At 46.9% G+C, this 23,238-nt stretch overlaps 1 protein-coding gene across 1 annotated transcript in view; it reads left to right on the forward strand.

The window, feature by feature from the left end:
* The window catches only part of ADRA1A (adrenoceptor alpha 1A), a 179,428-nt gene that overhangs the window by 68,209 nt on the left and 87,981 nt on the right, over positions 1-23,238 (forward strand). The gene's annotated exons all lie outside the window — the stretch shown is intronic.

Here is a 23,238-nt window from a genome sequence, read left to right on the forward strand (position 1 = left end):
AGATTTTTATTATTGTTTTGCCACTTGTTTTGTCATTTTATATAGGGATTTTTGTTTGGATTTTGCAGTTGATGATCAGAATTATAGCCTAAGCCAGGCATGTCCAAACTGCGGCCCTCCAGCTGTTGAGGAACTACACATCCCAGCATGCCCTGACACAGCTTTAGCATTCTCTGACAGCAAAACTGTGTCAGGGCATGCTGGGATATGTAGTTTCACAACAGCTGGAGGGCCGCAGTTTGGACATGCCTGGCCTAAGCAATAGGACCCACTTTTGGTGATATACAGTACTTGATGCTTGTACATTTTAGCTTTACATTCGTATACTACTATTAATTTAATTAGCTTTAGGCCAACATTACAAACAGGGTGCACCGATCTGTCCATTCATGTGATTAAAGGGCTCTATTTATCAAATGATATTTGCGGGATACCTGTGGATAGTGGTGGTACCTGTAAATATTAAGAATCCCATTAATATATCTCCATTTTTCACAGCAGAAGCAGCCACCACAGTTTACTATGGGGCCCCTGGTCCCCGCACATGCATTGTTTGCAGACCGTGACTGCATAGTAGCGTTGAAGGAGAAGTGAAGTGATTGCATTAGATATCACGTTATTACATCGGAGCCCTTGTTCCTGCATGTTATTTTTTTAGTACATTTGGGTGAAACCTAATTTCATATTACCAGAAATAGCTGCTACAATATAAGAAATTATAATTTTCAGGTCTAAAACCCGATAATAAATACAGTATGTCCCTAAGGGGCCAATTTATCAAATAATATTTGCAGGATATTCCCTGAAAACAGCCATTTTGGGGGAATATCTGCATATAATAAGTGTCCCCCAAATGTACCATGGAGGAATCTCCAGTATCTTTAGTGGCCCCTGTATTTAAGGCCACAGCCCACATAAGTTTCACCAAATGGCATTATCCTACAGTAGCCTATGGTATACTAAATCACAAATGTTTGTAAAGAGAGAGCCTTAGGCTCCCATTCTGTCGCCCTCCCCCTGGTGACGCATGTGGCCGCTTATCAGAACCTGCTTCCAGGCAAAAAATTGTTAGTACATTTGCATGAGAATATTAATTTTAACTTTGCACATTTACACAACAAATATTTTTCACATTGCATACAAAAATGCAGATTGTGATAAATATGCTCCAAAGTGAGAACAGGGTTACTGTACATGTGATAGTGGCAGAACTGAAGCCATAACACTGATAAATAATGATAATACAGTAGGTGTCTGTCAAACATACGTAGGTGTCAAAAGCACCTATACATATGTGTCCATACATTATTGTTGCAGTCACGGCAAACAGCTCCTCTCGGCGCACCACATTTTCTTTTTCTCTCCGTGAAACTGCAAGTCTTAGAAAGGTAGCATTTCTTATGTTTAAAATTAGGATGTACAACACCCCACCCCACCCCACCCCACCCCACCCCCACCTCCCCTTTTACTCTGTAATTCGTTATGAATGTACACTTGAAGGTAGAGACGTCTTCTACCTGGACTAGCACCCCACCTACATGCCCTTAGTTATTTTTCTCTATCGTCCTAGTGGATGCTGGGGTTCCTGAAAGGACCATGGGGAATAGCGGCTCCGCAGGAGACAGGGCACAAAAAGTAAAGCTTTTTCAGATCAGGTGGTGTGCACTGGCTCCTCCCCCTATGACCCTCCTCCAGACTCCAGTTAGATTTTTGTGCCCGGCCGAGAAGGGTGCAATCTAGGTGGCTCTCCTAAAGAGCTGCTTAGACAAAGTTTAGCTAGGTTTTTTATTTTACAGTGATTCCTGCTGGCAACAGGATCACTGCAGCGAGGGACTGAGGGGAGAAGGAGTCAACTCACCTGCGTGCAGGATGGATTGGCTTCTTGGCTACTGGACATCAAGCTCCAGAGGGACGATCACAGGTACAGCCTGGATGGTCACCGGAGCCGCGCCGCCGGCCCCCTTGCAGATGCTGAAGTCAGAAGCGGTCCAGAATCGGCGGCTGAAGACTCCTGCAGTCTTCTAAAGGTAGCGCACAGCACTGCAGCTGTGCGCCATTTTCCTCTCAGCACACTTCACACGGCAGTCACTGAGGGTGCAGGGCGCTGGGAGGGGGGCGCCCTGGGAGGCAAATGAATACCTATAAAGGCTAAAAATACCTCACATATAGCCCCTAGAGGCTATATGGAGATATTTAACCCCTGCCTGATTTTTCTAAATAGCGGGAGACGAGCCCGTCAGAAAAGGGGCGGGGCCTATCTCCTCAGCACACGGCGCCATTTCCTCTCACAGCTCCGCTGGTCAGGACGGCTCCCAAGTCTCTCCCCTGCACTGCACTACAGAAACAGGGTAAAACAGAGTGGGGGGGGGCAAATTTATGGCGATATTTTGATATAACAAAGCAGCTATAAGGGAGCACTTATTATAAGGCTATCCCTGATATATATATAGCGCTTTTGGTGTGTGCTGGCAAACTCTCCCTCTGTCTCCCCAAAGGGCTAGTGGGTCCTGTCTTCGTTAGGAGCATTCCCTGTGTGTCTGCTGTGTGTCGGTACGTGTGTGTCGACATGTATGAGGACGATATTGGTGTGGAGGCGGAGCAATTGCCAAATATGAGGATGTCACCCCCTAGGGAGTCGACACCAGAATGGATGCCTTTATTTATGGAACTACGGGATAGTGTCAACACGCTAAAGCAGTCGTTTGACGACATGAGGCGGCCGGACAATCAATTAGTGCCTGTCCAGGCGACTCAAACACCGTCAGGGGCTGTGAAACGCCCTTTGCCTCAGTCGGTCGACACAGACCCAGACGCAGGCACTGACTCCAGTGGTGACGGTGACGATTCAACCGTATTTTCCAGTAGGGCCACACGTTATATGATTTTGGCAATGAAGGAGGCGTTACATTTAGCTGATACTACAGGTACCACTAAACAGGGTATTATGTGGGGTATGAAAAAACTACCTATAGTTTTTCCTGAATCAGAAGAAGTAAATGACGTGTGTAATGAAGCGTGGGTTGCCCCTGATAAAAAGCTGATAATTTCAAAGAAATTATTGGCATTATACCCTTTCCCGCCAGAGGTTAGGGAGCGCTGGGAAACACCTCCTAGGGTGGACAAGGCGCTAACACGCTTATCTAAACAAGTGGCGTTACCCTCTCCTGAGACGGCCGCACTTAAAGATCCATCAGATAGGCGGATGGAAAATATCCAAAAAAGTATATACACACATGCAGGTGTTATACTACGACCAGCTGTAGCGACTGCCTGGATGGGCAGTGCTGGGGTAGTTTGGTCAGAGTCCCTGATTGAAAATATTGATACCCTGGACAGGGACAATATTTTACTGTCGTTAGAACAAATAAAGGATGCATTTCTTTATATGCGTGATGCACAGAGGGATATCTGCACACTGGCATCACGGGTAAGTGCTATGTCCATTTCGGCCAGAAGAGCTTTATGGACGCGACAGTGGACAGGCGATGCGGATTCAAAACGGCATATGGAAGTTTTGCCGTATAAAGGGGAGGAGTTATTTGGAGTCGGTCTATCAGATTTGGTGGCCACGGCTACAGCCGGGAAATCCACCTTTCTACCTCAAGTCACTCCCCAACAGAAAAAGGCACCGACTTTTCAACCGCAGCCCTTTCGTTCCTTTAAAAATAAGAGAGCAAAGGGCTATTCATATCTGCCACGAGGCAGAGGTCGAGGGAAGAGACAGCAACACGCAGCTCCTTCCCAGGAACAGAAGCCCTCCCCGGCTTCTACAAAAGCCTCAGCATGACGCTGGGGCTTCTCAAGCGGACTCGGGGACGGTGGGCGGTCGTCTCAAAAATTACAGCGCGCAGTGGGCTCACTCGCAGGTAGATCCCTGGATCCTGCAGATAATATCTCAAGGGTACAGGTTGGAATTAGAGACAGATCCACCTCGCCGTTTCCTGAAGTCTGCTTTACCAACGTCCCCCTCCGAAAGGGAGACGGTTTTGGAAGCCATTCACAAGCTGTACTCTCAGCAGGTGATAGTCAAGGTACCTCTTCTACAACAAGGGAAGGGGTATTATTCCACTCTTTTTGTGGTACCGAAGCCGGATGGCTCGGTAAGGCCTATTCTAAATCTGAAGTCCTTGAACCTGTACATAAAGAAGTTCAAGTTCAAGATGGAGTCATTCAGAGCAGTGATAGCGAACCTGGAAGAGGGGGACTTTATGGTATCCTTGGACATCAAGGATGCGTATCTCCACGTTCCAATTTACCCCTCACACCAGGGGTACCTCAGGTTCGTTGTACAAAACTGTCACTATCAGTTTCAGACGCTGCCGTTCGGATTGTCCACGGCACCTCGGATCTTTACAAAGGTAATGGCCGAGATGATGATTCTTCTTCGAAGAAAAGGCATATTAATTATCCCATACTTGGACGATCTCCTAATAAGGGCGAGGTCCAGAGAACAGCTAGAGATGGGATTAGCACTGTCTCAAGAAGTGCTAAAACAGCACGGGTGGATTCTGAATATTCCAAAATCCCAGTTAATGCCGACAACTCGTCTGCTGTTCCTAGGGATGATTCTGGACACGGTTCAGAAAAAGGTTTTTCTCCCGGAGGAAAAAGCCAAGGAGTTATCCGACCTTGTCAGGAACCTCCTAAAACCAGGAAAGGTGTCTGTACATCAATGCACAAGAGTCCTGGGAATAATGGTGGCTTCTTACGAAGCAATTCCATTCGGCAGATTCCACGCAAGAATTTTCCAAAGGGATCTGTTGGACAAATGGTCAGGGTCGCATCTTCAGATGCACCTACGGATAACCCTGTCTCCAAGGACAAGGGTGTCTCTTCTGTGGTGGTTGCAGAGTCCTCATCTATTGGAGGGCCGCAGATTCGGCATACAGGATTGGATCCTGGTGACCACGGACGCCAGCCTGAGAGGCTGGGGAGCAGTCACACAAGGAAGAAACTTCCAGGGAGTATGGACGAGCCTGGAAACGTCTCTTCGCATAAACATTCTGGAACTAAGAGCAATATACAATGCTCTAAGCCAGGCAGAACCTCTGCTTCAGGGAAAACCGGTGTTGATCCAGTCGGACAACATCACGGCAGTCGCCCATGTGAACAGACAGGGCGGCACAAGAAGCAGGAGTGCAATGGCAGAAGCTGCAAGGATTCTTCGCTGGGCAGAGAATCATGTGATGGCACTGTCAGCAGTGTTCATCCCGGGAGTGGACAACTGGGAAGCAGACTTCCTCAGCAGACACGATCTTCACCCGGGAGAGTGGGGACTTCATCCAGAAGTCTTCCACATGCTGGTAACCCGTTGGGAAAGACCAATGGTGGACATGATGGCGTCTCGCCTCAACAAAAAACTGGACAGGTATTGCGCCAGGTCAAGAGATCCGCAGGCAATAGCTGTGGACGCGCTGGTAACGCCTTGGGTGTACCAGTCGGTGTATGTGTTTCCTCCTCTGCCTCTCATACCAAAAGTATTGAGAATTATACGGCAAAGAGGCGTAAGAACGATACTAGTGGTTCCGGATTGGCCAAGAAGGACTTGGTACCCGGAACTTCAAGAGATGATCACGGAAGATCCGTGGCCTCTACCTCTAAGGAGGGACTTGCTTCAGCAGGGTCCCTGTCTGTTTCAAGACTTACCGCGGCTGCGTTTGACGGCATGGCGGTTGAACGCCGGATCCTAAAGGAAAAAGGCATGCCGGAAGAAGTCATTCCTACTTTGATTAAAGCAAGGAAGGAAGTAACCGTGCAACATTATCACCGAATTTGGCGAAAATATGTTGCGTGGTGCGAAGATCGGAGTGCTCCGACGGAGGAATTTCAACTGGGTCGATTCCTACATTTCCTGCAATCAGGATTGTCTATGGGTCTCAAATTGGGATCTATTAAGGTTCAAATTTCGGCCCTGTCGATTTTCTTTCAAAAAGAATTGGCTTCAGTCCCTGAAGTCCAGACCTTTGTTAAGGGAGTGCTGCATATACAGCCTCCTGTGGTGCCTCCAGTGGCACCGTGGGATCTCAATGTGGTTTTGGACTTTCTAAAATCTCATTGGTTTGAACCACTAAATAAGGTGGATTTGAAATATCTCACTTGGAAAGTGACCATGCTTCTAGCCCTGGCTTCTGCCAGGAGAGTATCAGAATTGGCAGCTTTATCTTATAAAAGCCCATATCTGATTTTCCATTCGGACAGGGCAGAACTGCGGACTCGTCCGCATTTTCTCCCTAAGGTGGTGTCAGCATTTCATCTGAACCAGCCTATTGTAGTGCCTGCGGCTACAAGTGACTTGGAGGACTCCAAGTTACTGGACGTTGTCAGAGCATTAAAAATATATATTGCAAGGACAGCTGGAGTCAGAAAATCTGACTCGTTGTTTATATTGTATGCACCCAACAAGATGGGTGCTCCTGCGTCTAAGCAGACGATTGCTCGTTGGATCTGTAGCACAATCCAACTTGCACATTCTGTGGCAGGCCTGCCACAGCCTAAATCTGTAAAGGCCCACTCCACAAGGAAGGTGGGCTCATCTTGGGCGGCTGCCCGAGGGGTCTCGGCATTACAATTTTGCCGAGCAGCTACGTGGTCAGGGGAGAACACGTTTGTAAAATTTTACAAATTTGATACTCTGGCTAAGGAGGACCTGGAGTTCTCTCATTCGGTGCTGCAGAGTCATCCGCACTCTCCCGCCCGTTTGGGAGCTTTGGTATAATCCCCATGGTCCTTTCAGGAACCCCAGCATCCACTAGGACGATAGAGAAAATAAGATTTTACTTACCGATAAATCTATTTCTCGGAGTCCGTAGTGGATGCTGGGCGCCCATCCCAAGTGCGGATTATCTGCATAAATTGTACATAGTTATTGTTAACTAATTCGGGTTCTTGTTGAAGGAAGCCATCTTTCAGAGGCTCCGCTGTTATCATACTGTTAACTGGGTTTAGATCACAGGTTGTACGGTGTGATTGGTGTGGCTGGTATGAGTCTTACCCGGGATTCAAAATCCTCCCTTATTGTGTACGCTCGTCCGGGCACAGTACCTAACTGGAGTCTGGAGGAGGGTCATAGGGGGAGGAGCCAGTGCACACCACCTGATCTGAAAAAGCTTTACTTTTTGTGCCCTGTCTCCTGCGGAGCCGCTATTCCCCATGGTCCTTTCAGGAACCCCAGCATCCACTACGGACTCCGAGAAATAGATTTATCGGTAAGTAAAATCTTATTTAAATTAGTATGGGTCCTTTCATTTGCTGTCTACATATTAGAATGGGCACTATTATGGGGTCTATTTACTAAGCTCCACCAACCACTATTCACCCTTGCAGATCAACACCTCAACCCTGGCACACCAAATGCACCAGATATTTACAAAAATGCTCACGTACTGCTGAGCGACACTGGAGGAAATCACGCTCTAAGGCAGACTTCCTTCATTTCAAAGTTATGCTCTCATCCTTCAGTTCTGCCCTTTCCCTCGCTAAACAGTCATACTCCAAGCACCTCATCTCCTCCCAGTCTTCGAGCCCCCAGCGCCTCGTTGCCACTCTCAACTCTCTCCTCTGCCCACCCCCACCTCCTCTGCCCTTCTCACTCTGCTCTTGACTTTGCCACTTACTTCACATCAAAAATTGACTCCATACACCAGGACATCACATTCCACCAAATCATCAGCAACCAGCCACCTCCTTTCTCAAACCACCCCTTCCCGTCCCTCTTATCAAGTCTGACATCTTTCTCCCATGTATGTGGTGAGGAAGTCATGGCCCTCATCCGTTCCTCAACCCTCTCCACCTCCTCACTTGACCCTATCCCCTCCCACCTCTTCCGCTACCTCTTTCTCTCTGCCTGCTCACATCTTGCCCACCTTCTCAATCTCTTCCCTCTCATCAGTCACGGTCCCCTCTGCCTTCAAGCGTGCACTCGTCTCCCCTATTCTTAAAAAACCTACCCTTGATACACTCGGCTGCCTTGCTGAAATGAAAGGAATAGTAAGTTTGCGCAACTGCCGCAGAGCTGAAAGCTATACTGTACCTCCCAACAATTAATGTTTGGTACTTGGAACATGTGAGTTGGCAGTGAAGTATGAGCATGCAACCTGGGTGTGGACATGTATCACTGGCGCTTTCTCCTCCAATCACATCCCCTGAAAACACATTTAGCATGGAATATGCATAGCAGAGCAACAGTGAGCAGAACATACTGTACTTCCCACATTCCTGCACCTCTATGTGACTATTTGACAATTACTCTATGTCCCTTTCAGACACTCTGACCCTACGACATTGAGGTACTCTCCTCTATTTATCTTGTCATGTGTGTCCTTTCCTTCTATTAATCTTTGTCAGATATGTCCTTTACTGACCTGTAAAATAAAATGCAGCGTGTAAACATTAATGGTAATATCGTCTTAAATTTCATATTTTCAACTGCACTAGAAATTTATTTGGGTGGAAGATATCTATGTTCTGTTTACTAATTACATTTTCCTAAACTACAAATGTAATGGTTGTTATAGATCCTATGTAGATGTGAATCTGTCATCAACACTTGCTATAAAACGTTGTAAGTAGCATAGGATGGTTATCTGTTATATGTGTAGTCATTTGCAGAAAATAATAAGAATTTACTTACCGATAATTCTATTTCTCGGAGTCCGTAGTGGATGCTGGGGTTCCTGAAAGGACCATGGGGAATAGCGGCTCCGCAGGAGACAGGGCACAAAAAGTAAAGCTTTCCGATCAGGTGGTGTGCACTGGCTCCTCCCCCTATGACCCTCCTCCAAGCCTCAGTTAGGTACTGTGCCCGGACGAGCGTACACAATAAGGGAGGAATTTTGAATCCCGGGTAAGACTCATACCAGCCACACCAATCACACCGTACAACTTGTGATCTAAACCCAGTTAACAGTATGATAACAGAGGAGCCTCTGAAAGATGGCTCCCTACAACAATAACCCGAATTAGTTAACAATAACTATGTACAATTATTGCAGATAATCCGCACTTGGGATGGGCGCCCAGCATCCACTACGGACTCCGAGAAATAGAATTATCGGTAAGTAAATTCTTATTTTCTCTATCGTCCTAGTGGATGCTGGGGTTCCTGAAAGGACCATGGGGATTATACCAAAGCTCCCAAACGGGCGGGAGAGTGCGGATGACTCTGCAGCACCGAATGAGAGAACTCCAGGTCCTCCTTAGCCAGAGTATCAAATTTGTAAAATTTTACAAACGTGTTCTCCCCTGACCACGTAGCTGCTCGGCAAAGTTGTAATGCCGAGACCCCTCGGGCAGCCGCCCAAGATGAGCCCACCTTCCTTGTGGAGTGGGCCTTTACAGATTTAGGCTGTGGCAGGGCTGCCACAGAATGTGCAAGTTGGATTGTGCTACAGATCCAACGAGCAATCGTCTGCTTAGACGCAGGAGCACCCATCTTGTTGGGTGCATACAATGTAAACAACGAGTCAGATTTTCTGACTCCAGCTGTCCTTGCAATATATATTTTCAATGCTCTGACAACGTCCAGTAACTTGGAGTCCTCCAAGTCACTTGTAGCCGCAGGCACTACAATAGGCTGGTTCAGATGAAATGCTGACACCACCTTAGGGAGAAAATGCGGACGAGTCCGCAGTTCCGCCCTGTCCGAATGGAAAATCAGATATGGGCTTTTGTAAGATAAAGCTGCCAGTTCTGACACTCTCCTGGCCGAAGCCAGGGCTAGTAGCATGGTCACTTTCCATGTGAGATATTTCAAATCCACATTTTTTAGTGGTTCAAACCAATGAGATTTTAGAAAGTCCAAAACCACATTGAGATCCCACGGTGCCACTGGAGGCACCACAGGAGGCTGTATATGCAGCACTCCCTTAACAAAAGTCTGGACTTCAGGGACTGAAGCCAATTCTTTCTGGAAGAAAATCGACAGGGCCGAAATTTGAACCTTAATAGATCCCAATTTGAGACCCATAGACAATCCTGATTGCAGGAAATGTAGGAATCGACCCAGTTGAAATTCCTCCGTCGGAGCACTCCGATCCTCGCACCACGCAACATATTTTCGCCAAATGCGGTGATAATGTTGCACGGTTACTTCCTTCCTTGCTTTAATCAAAGTAGGAATGACTTCTTCCGGCATGCCTTTTTCCTTTAGGATCCGGCGTTCAACCGCCATGCCGTCAAACGCAGCCGCGGTAAGTCTTGAAACAGACAGGGACCCTGCTGAAGCAAGTCCCTCCTTAGAGGTAGAGGCCACGGATCTTCCGTGATCATCTCTTGAAGTTCCGGGTACCAAGACCTTCTTGGCCAATCCGGAACCACTAGTATCGTTCTTACGCCTCTTTGCCGTATAATTCTCAATACTTTTGGTATGAGAGGCAGAGGAGGAAACACATACACCGACTGGTACACCCAAGGCGTTACCAGCGCGTCCACAGCTATTGCCTGCGGATCTCTTGACCTGGCGCAATACCTGTCCAGTTTTTTGTTGAGGCGAGACGCCATCATGTCCACCATTGGTCTTTCCCAACGGGTTACCAGCATGTGGAAGACTTCTGGATGAAGTCCCCACTCTCCCGGGTGAAGGTCGTGTCTGCTGAGGAAGTCTGCTTCCCAGTTGTCCACTCCCGGGATGAACACTGCTGACAGTGCTATCACATGATTCTCTGCCCAGCGAAGAATCCTTGCAGCTTCTGCCATTGCACTCCTGCTTCTTGTGCCGCCCTGTCTGTTCACATGGGTGACTGCCGTGATGTTGTCCGACTGGATCAACACCGGTTTTCCCTGAAGCAAAGGTTCTGCCTGGCTTAGAGCATTGTAGATTGCTCTTAGTTCCAGAATGTTTATGTGAAGAGACGTTTCCAGGCTCGTCCACACTCCCTGGAAGTTTCTTCCTTGTGTGACTGCTTCCCAGCCTCTCAGGCTGGCGTCCGTGGTCACCAGGATCCAATCCTGTATGCCGAATCTGTGGCCCTCCAATAGATGAGCACTCTGCAACCACCACAGAAGAGATACCCTTGTCCTTGGAGACAGGGTTATCCGCTGGTGCATCTGAAGATGCGACCCTGACCATTTGTCCAACAGATCCCACTGGAAAATTCTTGCGTGGAATCTGCCGAATGGAATTGCTTCGTAAGAAGCCACCATTTTTCCCAGGACTCTTGTGCATTGATGTACAGACACCTTTCCTGGTTTTAGGAGGTTCCTGACAAGCTCGGATAACTCCTTGGCTTTTTCCTCCGGGAGAAAAACCTTTTTCTGAACCGTGTCCAGAATCATCCCTAGGAACAGCAGACGAGTTGTTGGCATTAACTGGGATTTTGGAATATTCAGAATCCACCCGTGCTGTTTTAGCACTTCTTGAGACAGTGCTAATCCCATCTCTAGCTGTTCTCTGGACCTTGCCCTTATCAGGAGATCGTCCAAGTATGGGATAATTAATACGCCTTTTCTTCGAAGAAGAATCATCATCTCGGCCATTACCTTTGTAAAGACCCGAGGTGCCGTGGACAATCCGAACGGCAGCGTCTGAAACTGATAGTGACAGTTTTGTATGACGAACCTGAGGTACCCCTGGTGTGAGGGGTAAATTGGAACGTGGAGGTACGCATCCTTGATGTCCAAGGATACCATAAAGTCCCCTTCTTCCAGGTTCGCTATCACTGCTCTGAGTGACTCCATCTTGAACTTGAACTTCTTTATGTACAGGTTCAAGGACTTCAGATTTAGAATAGGTCTTACCGAGCCATCCGGCTTCGGTACCACAAATAGAGTGGAATAATACCCCTTTCCTTGTTGTAGAAGAGGTACCTTGACTATCACCTGCTGAGAGTACAGCTTGTGAATGGCTTCCAAGACCGTCTCCCTTTCGGAGGGGGACGTTGGTAAAGCAGACTTCAGGAAACGGCGAGGTGGATCTGTCTCTAGTTCCAACCTGTATCCCTGAGATATTATCTGCAGGATCCAGGGATCTACCTGCGAGTTAGCCCACTGCGCGCTGAAATTCTTGAGACGACCGCCCACCGCCCCCGAGTCCGCTTGAGAAGCCCCAGCGTCATGGTGAGGCTTTTGTAGAAGCGGGGGAGGGCTTCTGTTCCTGGGAAGGAGCTGCCTGTTGCTGTCTCTTCCCCCTTCCTCTGCCTCGTGGCAGATATGAATATCCCTTTGCTCTCTTGTTTTTAAAGGAACGAAAGGGCTGTGGTTGAAAAGTCGGTGTCTTTTTCTGTTGGGGAGTAACTTGAGGTAAAAAGGTGGATTTCCCGGCTGTAGCCGTGGCCACCAAATCTGATAGACCGACTCCAAATAACTCCTCCCCTTTATACGGCAAAACTTCCATATGCCGTTTTGAGTCCGCATCGCCTGACCACTGTCGCGTCCATAAACTTCTTCTGGCCGAAATGGACATAGCACTTACCCGTGATGCCAGTGTGCAGATATCCCTCTGTGCATCACGCATATAAAGAAATGCATCCTTTATTTGCTCTAAAGACAGTAAAACATTGTCCCTATCCAGGGTATCAATATTTTCAATCAGGGACTCTGACCAAGCTACTCCAGCACTGCACATCCAGGCTGTCGCTATAGCTGGTCGTAGTATAACACCTGTATGTGTGTATATACTTTTTTGGATATTTTCCATCCTCCTATCTGCTGGATCTTTAAGTGCGGCCGTCTCAGGAGAGGGTAACGCCACTTGTTTAGATAAGCGTGTGAGCGCCTTGTCCACCCTAGGAGGTGTTTCCCAGCGCGCCCTAACCTCTGGCGGGAAAGGGTATAAAGCCAATAACTTCTTTGAAATTAGCATCTTTTTATCGGGGGCAACCCACGCTTCATCACACACCTCATTTAGTTCTTCTGATTCAGGAAAAACTATAGGTAGTTTTTTCACACCCCACATAATACCCTGTTTAGTGGTACCTGTAGTATCAGCTAAATGTAACGCCTCCTTCATTGCCAAAATCATATAACGTGTGGCCCTACTGGAAAATACGGTTGATTCGTCACCGTCGCCACTGGAATCAGTGCCTGTGTCTGGGTCTGTGTCGACCGACTGAGGCAAAGGGCGTTTTACAGCCCCTGACGGTGTTTGAGGCGCCTGGACAGGCACTAATTGATTGTCCGGCCGTCTCATGTCGTCAAACGACTGCTTTAGCGTGTTGACACTATCCCGTAATTCCATAAATAAAGGCATCCATTCTGGTGTCGACCCCCTAGGAGGTGACATCCCCATATTTGGCAATTGCTCCGCCTCCACACCAATATCGTCCTCATACATGTCGACACACACGTACCGACACACAGCAGACACACAGGGAATGCTCTTAACGAAGACAGGACCCCACTATCCCTTTGGGGAGACAGAGGGAGAGTTTGCCAGCACACACCAAAACGCTATATATGACAGGGATAGCCTTATAATAAGTGCTCCCTGTATAGCTGCTTTTATAATATAATTTTTGCCACTATTTTGCCCCCCCCTCTCTTGTTTTACCCTGTTTCTGTAGTGCAGTGCAGGGGAGAGACCTGGGAGCCGTCCTGACCAGCGGAGCTGTGTAAGGAAAATGGCGCTGTGTGCTGAGGAGATAGGCCCCGCCCCTTTTTCGGCGGCCTCGTCTCCCGCTCTTTAGTGGATTCTGGCAGGGGTTAAATATCTCCATATAGCCCCCGGAGGCTATATGTGAGGTATTTTTTAGCCAAATAGGTTTTCATTTGCCTCCCAGGGCGCTCCCCTCCCAGCGCCCTGCACCCTCAGTGACTGCCGTGTGAAGTGTGCTGAGAGGAAAATGGCGCACAGCTGCAGTGCTGTGCGCTACCTTTAGAAGACTGAGGAGTCTTCTGCCGCCGATTCTGGACCTCTTCTTGTTTCAGCATCTGCAAGGGGGCCGGCGGCGAGGCTCCGGTGACCATCCAGGCTGTACCTGTGATCGTCCCTCTGGAGCTGATGTCCAGTAGCCAAGAAGCCAATCCATCCTGCACGCAGGTGAGTTCACTTCTTCTCCCCTAAGTCCCTCGTTGCAGTGATCCTGTTGCCAGCAGGACTCACTGTAAAATAAAAAACCTAAGCTAAACTTTTCTAAGCAGCTCTTTAGGAGAGCCACCTAGATTGCACCCTTCTCGGCCGGGCACAAAAATCTAACTGAGGCTTGGAGGAGGGTCATAGGGGGAGGAGCCAGTGCACACCACCTGATCGGAAAGCTTTACTTTTTGTGCCCTGTCTCCTGCGGAGCCGCTATTCCCCATGGTCCTTTCAGGAACCCCAGCATCCACTAGGACGATAGAGAAATATATTTATTATACTGTTTTATTTGTGGAAATGATATTTTGCATCAGGCAGAGATTTCTTCTTTACTGCATATAGGAGCAATTCAACTGCGGGTGATGCAATCTATGCACTCCTACTATTGGTAGCTCCAAGAGCGTGTATTTTAATAAACATCCCTATAGGGCTGGGAACAAAAGTATACGATTTTGGGGTGGTTTGGTGTGTCATTGCTGAAGTGCCAACATCTTTGCAATGGCATATTGCGGCATGGTCCACAATTGAATTTATTCGTAAGTTCAAAAACCTTTTTCATACATACAGTCTAAAGCTGGGTACACACTAGATGATGGGCAAACGATGCAATGTCGTTAACAATTTCCCTTGAACTCTTGTGCAAACGATATAGGGGGTCATTCCGAGTTGATCGCTAACTGCTGTTGTTCGCAGCGCAGCGATCAGTGTAAAAAACGGCTAATCTGCGCATGCGTATGCACCGCAATACGCACTCGCGACGTACGGGCACAAAGAGCTTTGTGGTTTTGCACATGTTCTAGCGACGTTTTCAGTCGCACTGTCGGCCGCAAGAAGATCGACAGGAAGGGGCGTTTCTGGGTGGCAACTGACCATTTTCAGGGAGTGTTTGGAAAAACGCAGGCGTGCCAGGGAAAATGCTGGCGTGGCTGGGCGAACGCTGGGCGGGTGTGTGATGTCAAAAGCCATCCCTCCAACGTTAGAATCAACGCACACGAAGACTAAGTCCAGGGCTGGTCTTGTTTTGCACAAAGTATTTTTGCAGGCGCTCTGCTGCACAAACGTTCGCACTTCTGCAAAGCGAACATACACTCCCCGGTGGGCGGCGACAATGCGTTTGCACGTCTGCTAAAAACTACTAGCGAGCGAACAACTCGGAATGACCCCCATAGTGCATACACACTGTGCAATCTTGCTAGCGACCAAACAGTATATTGTGCATCAATAGGTAATTTGGTCCTTAACAATAAATCAGCAGTGGCGCACGCAGGTGGGTTTCCAAGTACCTGGAAACCCCCCTGAGCCGAACATTTCATTTTAGAGACGGAGACAGCTGACCTGCAGTATCAGAGAGCTCCGTAGCTCTCTGCACAGACAAAGTCTGGAGAGAGCTGCTGGCTGCGCATACTCGACCACAGCAGCTCCCTCCATCCTCATAGTGCCGCCCGCCTGCTCTCTAAGCCCCTGCCTGGTATGTATAAATATGTAAGGTTGAAGTTTTTGTGTGTATGTTTATGTATGTATGTGTGTATGCATGCATGTATGTTTGTGTGCACGCTTGTGTATGTATTTGCGTGTGTGTGTGTGTGTGTGTGTGTGTGTGTGTGTGTGTGTGTGTGTGTGTGTATGAAGGTGTGTGTGCTGTGTGTAAAGAAAATAAAAATAAATAAATATATGTTATACATACATGCATATGTCCTGCACAGCCACATAAACAAGTAAAATGCTGGGTGCCCTCAACGTTTCAATGCCGTTTATTAAAGTGGCATTGATGAAATTGCCACTTTAATAAACAGCATTGAAACGTTGATATTATAGCTGGAGCCACAGTGAGAATTCTTTCTTTGGGGTGACGCAACATTTGTTTTATATATATATATTTTTTTCTTTTATAATACATACTGTATATGTTTTATATATATATATATATATATATATATATACACACACACACACACACACACGGAAACCCCCCTGAGCAAATCCTGCGTTTGCGCCTGATCAGGTATATATGTAAGTAGTGCATACATACTGCGTGATGTGCTAAACATCGTTATCAGCATCCTTAGATTGAGCAGCAAGTCCGCATAGTCTAATTGAATTGACCCTTTGTAGTTCTTGTTTTGTGAGATAATCCTAAACAGAATTGATAGTTACATCTATTTTATCCTACCTGCTCTACTACAAAGATTTAGTTAAATTTCCATCTCAGGGTGAAAATTTGTCAGTTGTAAGTACTATATTCATAATAAAAGGTACATTTTATTACACACTGATTGACACACAAATAAAGAGTGCCCCAAAAAGTCTTCTTTCCCTTATTTGGTATATTGGATCTCTTATTCATATGCTGATATCTGTCTACTGGATGTGGATCATTAGATCTACACTAAAAAGGTCTACAGTCATTAGGCCAGCCCCAATTGGTCGACAGGGTCAAAAGGTCGACATGGAAAAGGTAAAACGGTCTACACGGAAATAGTCGACACAAATAGGTCAACACAATTGTGTTTTTTAGTGTTTTGTCACTTCACTCGCCATGCTTCGGGCAAGGTGCCTCGCTCCTCTGCGCTTAGCACAGGTTACTATTCCATATCATAGTGCATGTGGATCGTAAAGTATGAAAAAGTTGGAAGAAAAATAAAAAAATTACCATTTGAACCTGTTGACCTTTTGTACTGCCTACCTTTTACATGTTGACCTTTTGACCATGTCGACCTAAAGCATGTCGACCATTAGTGGTTGACCTATTGACTGTCAAACTATAGTCCGAATACCCTGTGTACCATTATTACCCTGTCTACTCTTTCCCCACTCATTTACTTGCAATGAGTAGAGGTGCCAAGGACAGCTGGGCGTGCTCCCACCAGTGCATGGCAGGCTGGTAGGACCAGTGTCACAGGCCATCCCCAGGGCATGGCACCCTTGGTGACGGCAACGGTTACACTGCCTTCATATCAGTACTTTTCGCATTGAAACTTACAACCTAAAAGACCTACAGTATTTATCAATTATTTTATGTAGTCGGAGATGTCTACTGCAGTCTTACACTATCACTCATAAAAGCCTTTTCGGAGTCATTTGGGCAATTTAATATTGCCGCGAATGGCAGCAATAAGATATAATTATCGGGTCTAATAGGCCCTACACAATTGCCAATGTGTGCGGCCGATATGAACAATCTCACTCAGTAATGAACGAGAAATTGCTCATATCTGTCACTGTGTAGGCACCAACGATGAACGATACGCGGCCCTGCGGCCATTCATCGTTGGTGCCGGCTCATGTATACCTGCAAGCCAACTTGGACAATATCGTCCATATTAACATGCAGGGTGATGGGGTGAGTGAAGCACCATCGGGCACCTCGGCCAGTGTGTAGGGCCATAAGACCCAGTAAGTAATAAATATGATCCCAAGTCTCTTCCACAAATACACATACACCATAGGGTCCATTTTCATTAGCAGTGGAAACTAGTATCCAATGGTGGGAACTTTGCGGTCAGCGGTGAGGTTACTTTCGGTCAACCGCTGACCGCAAAGTTCCCACCATTGGATACAATGGAGCGCATAGGCGCAACATTGTATCTCTGCCGTGCGCAGCCTGACTGACAGCTCAGGAGCACACAGCCAATCAGGAGAGTGCCACGACGTGGTGCTCCCTGATTGGCTGATGGGACTCTCTGTGACAGGAGTCACGGGGGGTCCTGGCAGTCGGGGAAAGTGGTCCCATGTGTAAACATGGGACCCCTTTCAGTGCGTGGTTCGGGTTTTTCGGTTTGTTTTTTTGCCAAGTACGTGGATTACAAGCTCAGAAGAGGACCGATCTACACTGGATTTTTGTGAGTATAATTTTATTTTCAGGCAACCCATGGATTCTACTTGGAGAAGTGGACCGACCCTCGTGTGAACATAGGTAAGTATGTGTGAATGTAGGTGTGCATGTATGTAATAAAGTTGTACTTTTAAGGTGTGTGAGTTCTGTTTTTATTTGGGTATTTGTTTTGTAGTAGTACTACAGGTACCAGCGGGCCCGTTTTTCCACCGCATGCTGGTACTTGTGGTTCTCCAAGTACCAGCTTGCGGGAGAGGCTTGCTGGGACTTTTAGTACTGGTACAAAAAACAATATTCTTATTTTTTCACAAGGCTATCAGCCCCCCATCCGCCGCCCTTGGATGGGGGGGACAGCCTCGGGCTTCACCCCTGGCCCTTGGGTGGCTGGAGGGGGGGACCCCTTGATTTAAGGGGTTTCCACTCCTCCAGGGTACCCCGGCCAGGGGTGACTAGTTAGTGATTTAATCCAAGGGCCGCAGGGACCTATATAAAAGTGTCCCCCGGCTGTGGCATTATCTCTCTGACTAGTGGAGCCCGGTGCTGGTTCCAAAAATACGGGGGACCCCTACGCTTTTTGTTCCCCGTATTTTTGGTACCAGGACCAGGCGCAGAGCCCGGTGCTGGTTGTTAAAATATGGGGGAACCCCTGTCAATTTTTTCCCCATATTTTTGCAACCAGGACCGGCTCAAAGAGCCCGAGGCTGGTTGTGCTTAGGAGGGGGGACCCCACGCAATTTTTTTCTTGATTTTTAACACTTAAATTTTTTTTAAAAGGTGCACAATGAAGCCCTGCACGGATCTCACAGATCCGGCCGGGATTTCTTGTGTTTTGTCAGGCAGAGTTTTACTCATCACTCCCGTAAAACACTGCCTGACATTACGAATCACATCGACATCGGGAAAAACAAATGTGGAAAACTCGGCAGCTTAGTAACTGACCGGATCAGGATTCAAAAAGTTGCAGTAAAATGCACCCGACACCATTCGAGTTCAAACACCCTTAAAAACGGCAAAAACACGAATATTAGTAAATTTTGGCCATGGAGGAAGATTGTGCAAACACAATTAGAACATATCAACTCTACACAGATAAGACCATTGTTGGAACTGAACTCTGGATCCCAGTGCTACTTTGCAGCAATGCTAACTTCTGTGCCACCATGATGCCCAATGTAAATAGAGCTGTTACTACAGTGATCAATATTCACCTGTGTGGCATGGTTGAGCATATTTAATGCCAAATGCCACCTGCAATAAATTTGCAGATAAATGTGTAACAGAGCAATTATTTAGCAAAACTGTTTTTACTATCTAATCATCTCTATAAATGAGCCCTATACATGTTCCCCAAGAGGTTAATACACCTGACACTAATGAATCAACAAAGAAAGAAACTCATCCCTGCAACTGCAGAGAGAACAAGGAAAAAGAAGAACCTATCTTTTTCTGGGGCATGCTTTATGAAATGATTGTTAAAATTAAAAATAAATCTTTATTAACCACTATTAAAATTCTAGGCTTTAATAAATTTTCATTCTATCAAGCATAAAATTGCTGAATATTAAGCGAAAATCTCAAAAATTATTATATGTATATCCACTTCCGGGTACCCCTTACATCAATTTGCCTATCAATAGGTATTATAGGGATATGGTCACTCTATCACTGCCACCAAAAAGTTACTTAAAAGTCAAAAAATTGGTAATGTTGGAGTTTGTATGTACTCCTTTTTATTGTGGTCTGTTCAAAAAAACTAATGAATAAACCCCCAGTGGATTATGAAGTCATTTACTATGTGTACACCCCACATTATTTCTTATCCTCTTGCAAATATTTATGTTGATGATGTTCTCTTCACACATTCCTGCTATGTCTACTTGCCTCAGGGCAGGATGCTGTAATGGCTTTTGCATATTAAACTATTTCCCTTACTTATGCCCTCAGGTCCTCAACACTTATGGGAAATATGTTCCAGTAAACATCAGTGAGACAGCTGATAGATCTCTGTAACCACTTTGCATGCGCAGTGGACTGGAACGCCTTACTTGCGCTACCAGTGCAATTTAGATGAATAAAAAAACAAGTACAGTACAAGGCAAAAATAAAATACAATGTTTTAAAAATAAAACAAAAATAGATTAATCCGACTTTAATTAGTTTTACTAAATAAAGCGTTTTATTAATGCTGTCAGCCCCTGTGATCGGGATGACAATAGTAATATGAGAATTCTGGCGGTTCATGTACAGTACTGATGAGATTCGTCTTAAGCGTGCTTTGTAATGCTTTACCTGGGGAAGTTATTTCCAGATGTAGGTGATGAAAGCCATTGCTGATAAAGGTTGAGTCTCCCTTATCCAAAATGCTTGGGACCAGAGGTATTTTGGATATGGGATTTTTCCGTATTTTGGAATAATTGCATACCATAATGAGATATCATGGTGATGGGACCTAAATCTAAGCACAGAATGTATTTATGTTACATATACACCTTATACACACAGCCTGAAGGTCATTTTAGCCAATATTTTTTTATAACTTTGTGCATTAAACAAAGTGTGTGTACATTCACACAATTCATTTATGTTTCATATACACCTTATACACACAGCCTGCAGGTCATTTAACACAATATTTTCTCTGACGTCCTAGTGGATGCTGGGGACTCCGTCAGGACCATGGGGAATAGCGGCTCCGCAGGAGACAGGGCACAAAAGTAAAAGCTTTAGGATCAGGTGGTGTGCACTGGCTCCTCCCCCTATGACCCTCCTCCAAGCCTCAGTTAGATTTTTGTGCCCGGCCGAGAAGGGTGCAATCTAGGTGGCTCTCCTAAAGAGCTGCTTAGAGTAAAAGTTTTGTTAGGTTTTTTATTTTCAGTGAGTCCTGCTGGCAACAGGCTCACTGCATCGAGGGACTTAGGGGAGAGAAGTGAACTCACCTGCGTGCAGGATGGATTGGCTTCTTAGGCTACTGGACACCATTAGCTCCAGAGGGAGTCGGAACACAGGTCTCACCCTGGGGTTCGTCCCGGAGCCGCGCCGCCGACCCCCTTGCAGATGCCGAAAAGTGAAGAGGTCCAGAAACCGGCGGCAGAAGACTTTTCAGTCTTCATAAGGTAGCGCACAGCACTGCAGCTGTGCGCCATTGTTGTCAGCACACTTCATAGCAGCGGTCACTGAGGGTGCAGGGCGCTGGGGGGGGGGCGCCCTGGGCAGCAATGATAGTACCTTATTCTGGCTAAAAATACATCACATATAGCCCCTGGGGGCTATATGGATGTATTTAACCCCTGCCAGGTCTCAGAAAAACGGGAGAAGAAGCCCGCCGAAAAGGGGGCGGGGCCTATTCTCCTCAGCACACAGCGCCATTTTCCCTCACAGAAATGCTGGTGGGAAGGCTCCCAGGCTCTCCCCTGCACTGCACTACAGAAACAGGGTTAAAACAGAGAGGGGGGGCACTTATTTGGCGATATGACTATATATATTAAAATGCTATAAGGGAAAAACACTTATATAAAGGTTGTCCCTGTATAATTATAGCGTTTTTGGTGTGTGCTGGCAAACTCTCCCTCTGTCTCCCCAAAGGGCTAGTGGGGTCCTGTCCTCTATCAGAGCATTCCCTGTGTGTGTGCTGTGTGTCGGTACGTGTGTGTCGACATGTATGAGGACGATGTTGGTGAGGAGGCGGAGCAATTGCCTGTAATGGTGATGTCACTCTCTAGGGAGTCGACACCGGAATGGATGGCTTATTTAAGGAATTACGTGATAATGTCAACACGCTGCAAGGTCGGTTGACGACATGAGACGGCCGGCAAACCAATTAGTACCTGTCCAGGCGTCTCAAACACCGTCAGGGGCGTTAAAACGTCCTTTTACCTCAGTCGGTCGACACAGACACAGACACGGACACTGACTCCAGTGTCGACGGTGAAGAAACAAACGTATTTTCCTTTAGGGCCACACGTTACTTGTTAAGGGCAATGAAGGAGGTGTTACATATTTCTGATACTACAAGTACCACAAAAAAGGGTATTATGTGGAGTGTGAAAAAAACTACCTGTAGTTTTTCCTGAATCAGATAAATTAAATGAAGTGTGTGATGATGCGTGGGTTTCCCCCGATAGAAAATTATTGGCGGTATACCCTTTCCCGCCAGAAGTTAGGGCGCGTTGGGAAACTCCCCTTAGGGTGGATAAGGCGCTCACACGCTTATCAAAACAAGTGGCGGTACCGTCTCCAAATAGGGCCGCCCTCAAGGAGCCAGCTGATAGGAGGCTGGAAAATATCCTAAAAAGTATATACACACATACTGGTGTTATACTGCGACCAGCGATCGCCTCAGCCTGGATGTGCAGCGCTGGGGTGGCTTGGTCGGATTCCCTGACTGAAAATATTGAGACCCTTGACAGGGACAGTATTTTATTGACTATAGAGCATTTAAAGGATGCATTTCTATATATGCGAGATGCACAGAGGGATATTTGCACTCTGGCATCAAGAGTAAGTGCGATGTCCATATCTGCCAGAAGTTGTTTATGGACACGACAGTGGTCAGGTGATGCAGATTCCAAACGGCACATGGAAGTATTGCCGTATAAAGGAGAAAAAGACAACGTCTTTTCAGCCTCAGTCCTTTCGTCCCCATAAGGGCAAGCGGGCAAAAGGCCAGTCATATCTGCCATGGGATAGAGGAAAGGGAAGAAGACTGCAGCAGGCAGCCCATTCCCAGAAACAGAAGCCCTCCACCGCTTCTGCCAAGTCCTCAGCATGACGCTGGGGCCGTACAAGCGGACTCGGGTGCGGTGGGGGGGGTCGTCTCAAGAGTTTCAGCACGCAGTGGGCTCACTCGCAAGTGGACCCCTGGATCCTACAAGTAGTATCCCAGGGGTACAGATTGGAAATTCGAGACGTCTCCCCCTCGCAGGTTCCTGAAGTCTGCTTTACCAACGTCTCCCTCCGACAGGGAGGCAGTAGTGGAAACAATTCACAAGCTGTATTCCCAGCAGGTGATAATCAAAGTACCCCTCCTACAACAAGGAAAGGGGTATTATTCCACACTATATTGTGGTACTGAAGCCAGACGGCTCGGTGAGACCTATTCTAAATCTGAAATAGTTGAACACTTACATACAAAGGTTCAAATCAAGATGGAGTCACTCAGAGCAGTGATAGCGAACCAGGAAGAAGGGGACTATATGGTGTCCCGGGACATCAGGGATGCTTACCTCCATGTCCCAATTTGCCCTTCTCACCAAGGGTACCTCAGGTTCGTGGTACAGAACTGTCACTATCAGTTTCAGACGCTGCCGGTTGGATTGTCCACGGCACCCCGGGTCCTTACCAAGGTAATGGCCGAAATGATGATTCTTCTTCAAAGAAAATGGACGATCTCCTGATAGGG

The sequence above is a fragment of the Pseudophryne corroboree genome, chromosome 6, assembly GCF_028390025.1.
Source record: "Pseudophryne corroboree isolate aPseCor3 chromosome 6, aPseCor3.hap2, whole genome shotgun sequence".
Lineage (NCBI taxonomy): Eukaryota > Metazoa > Chordata > Amphibia > Anura > Myobatrachidae > Pseudophryne > Pseudophryne corroboree.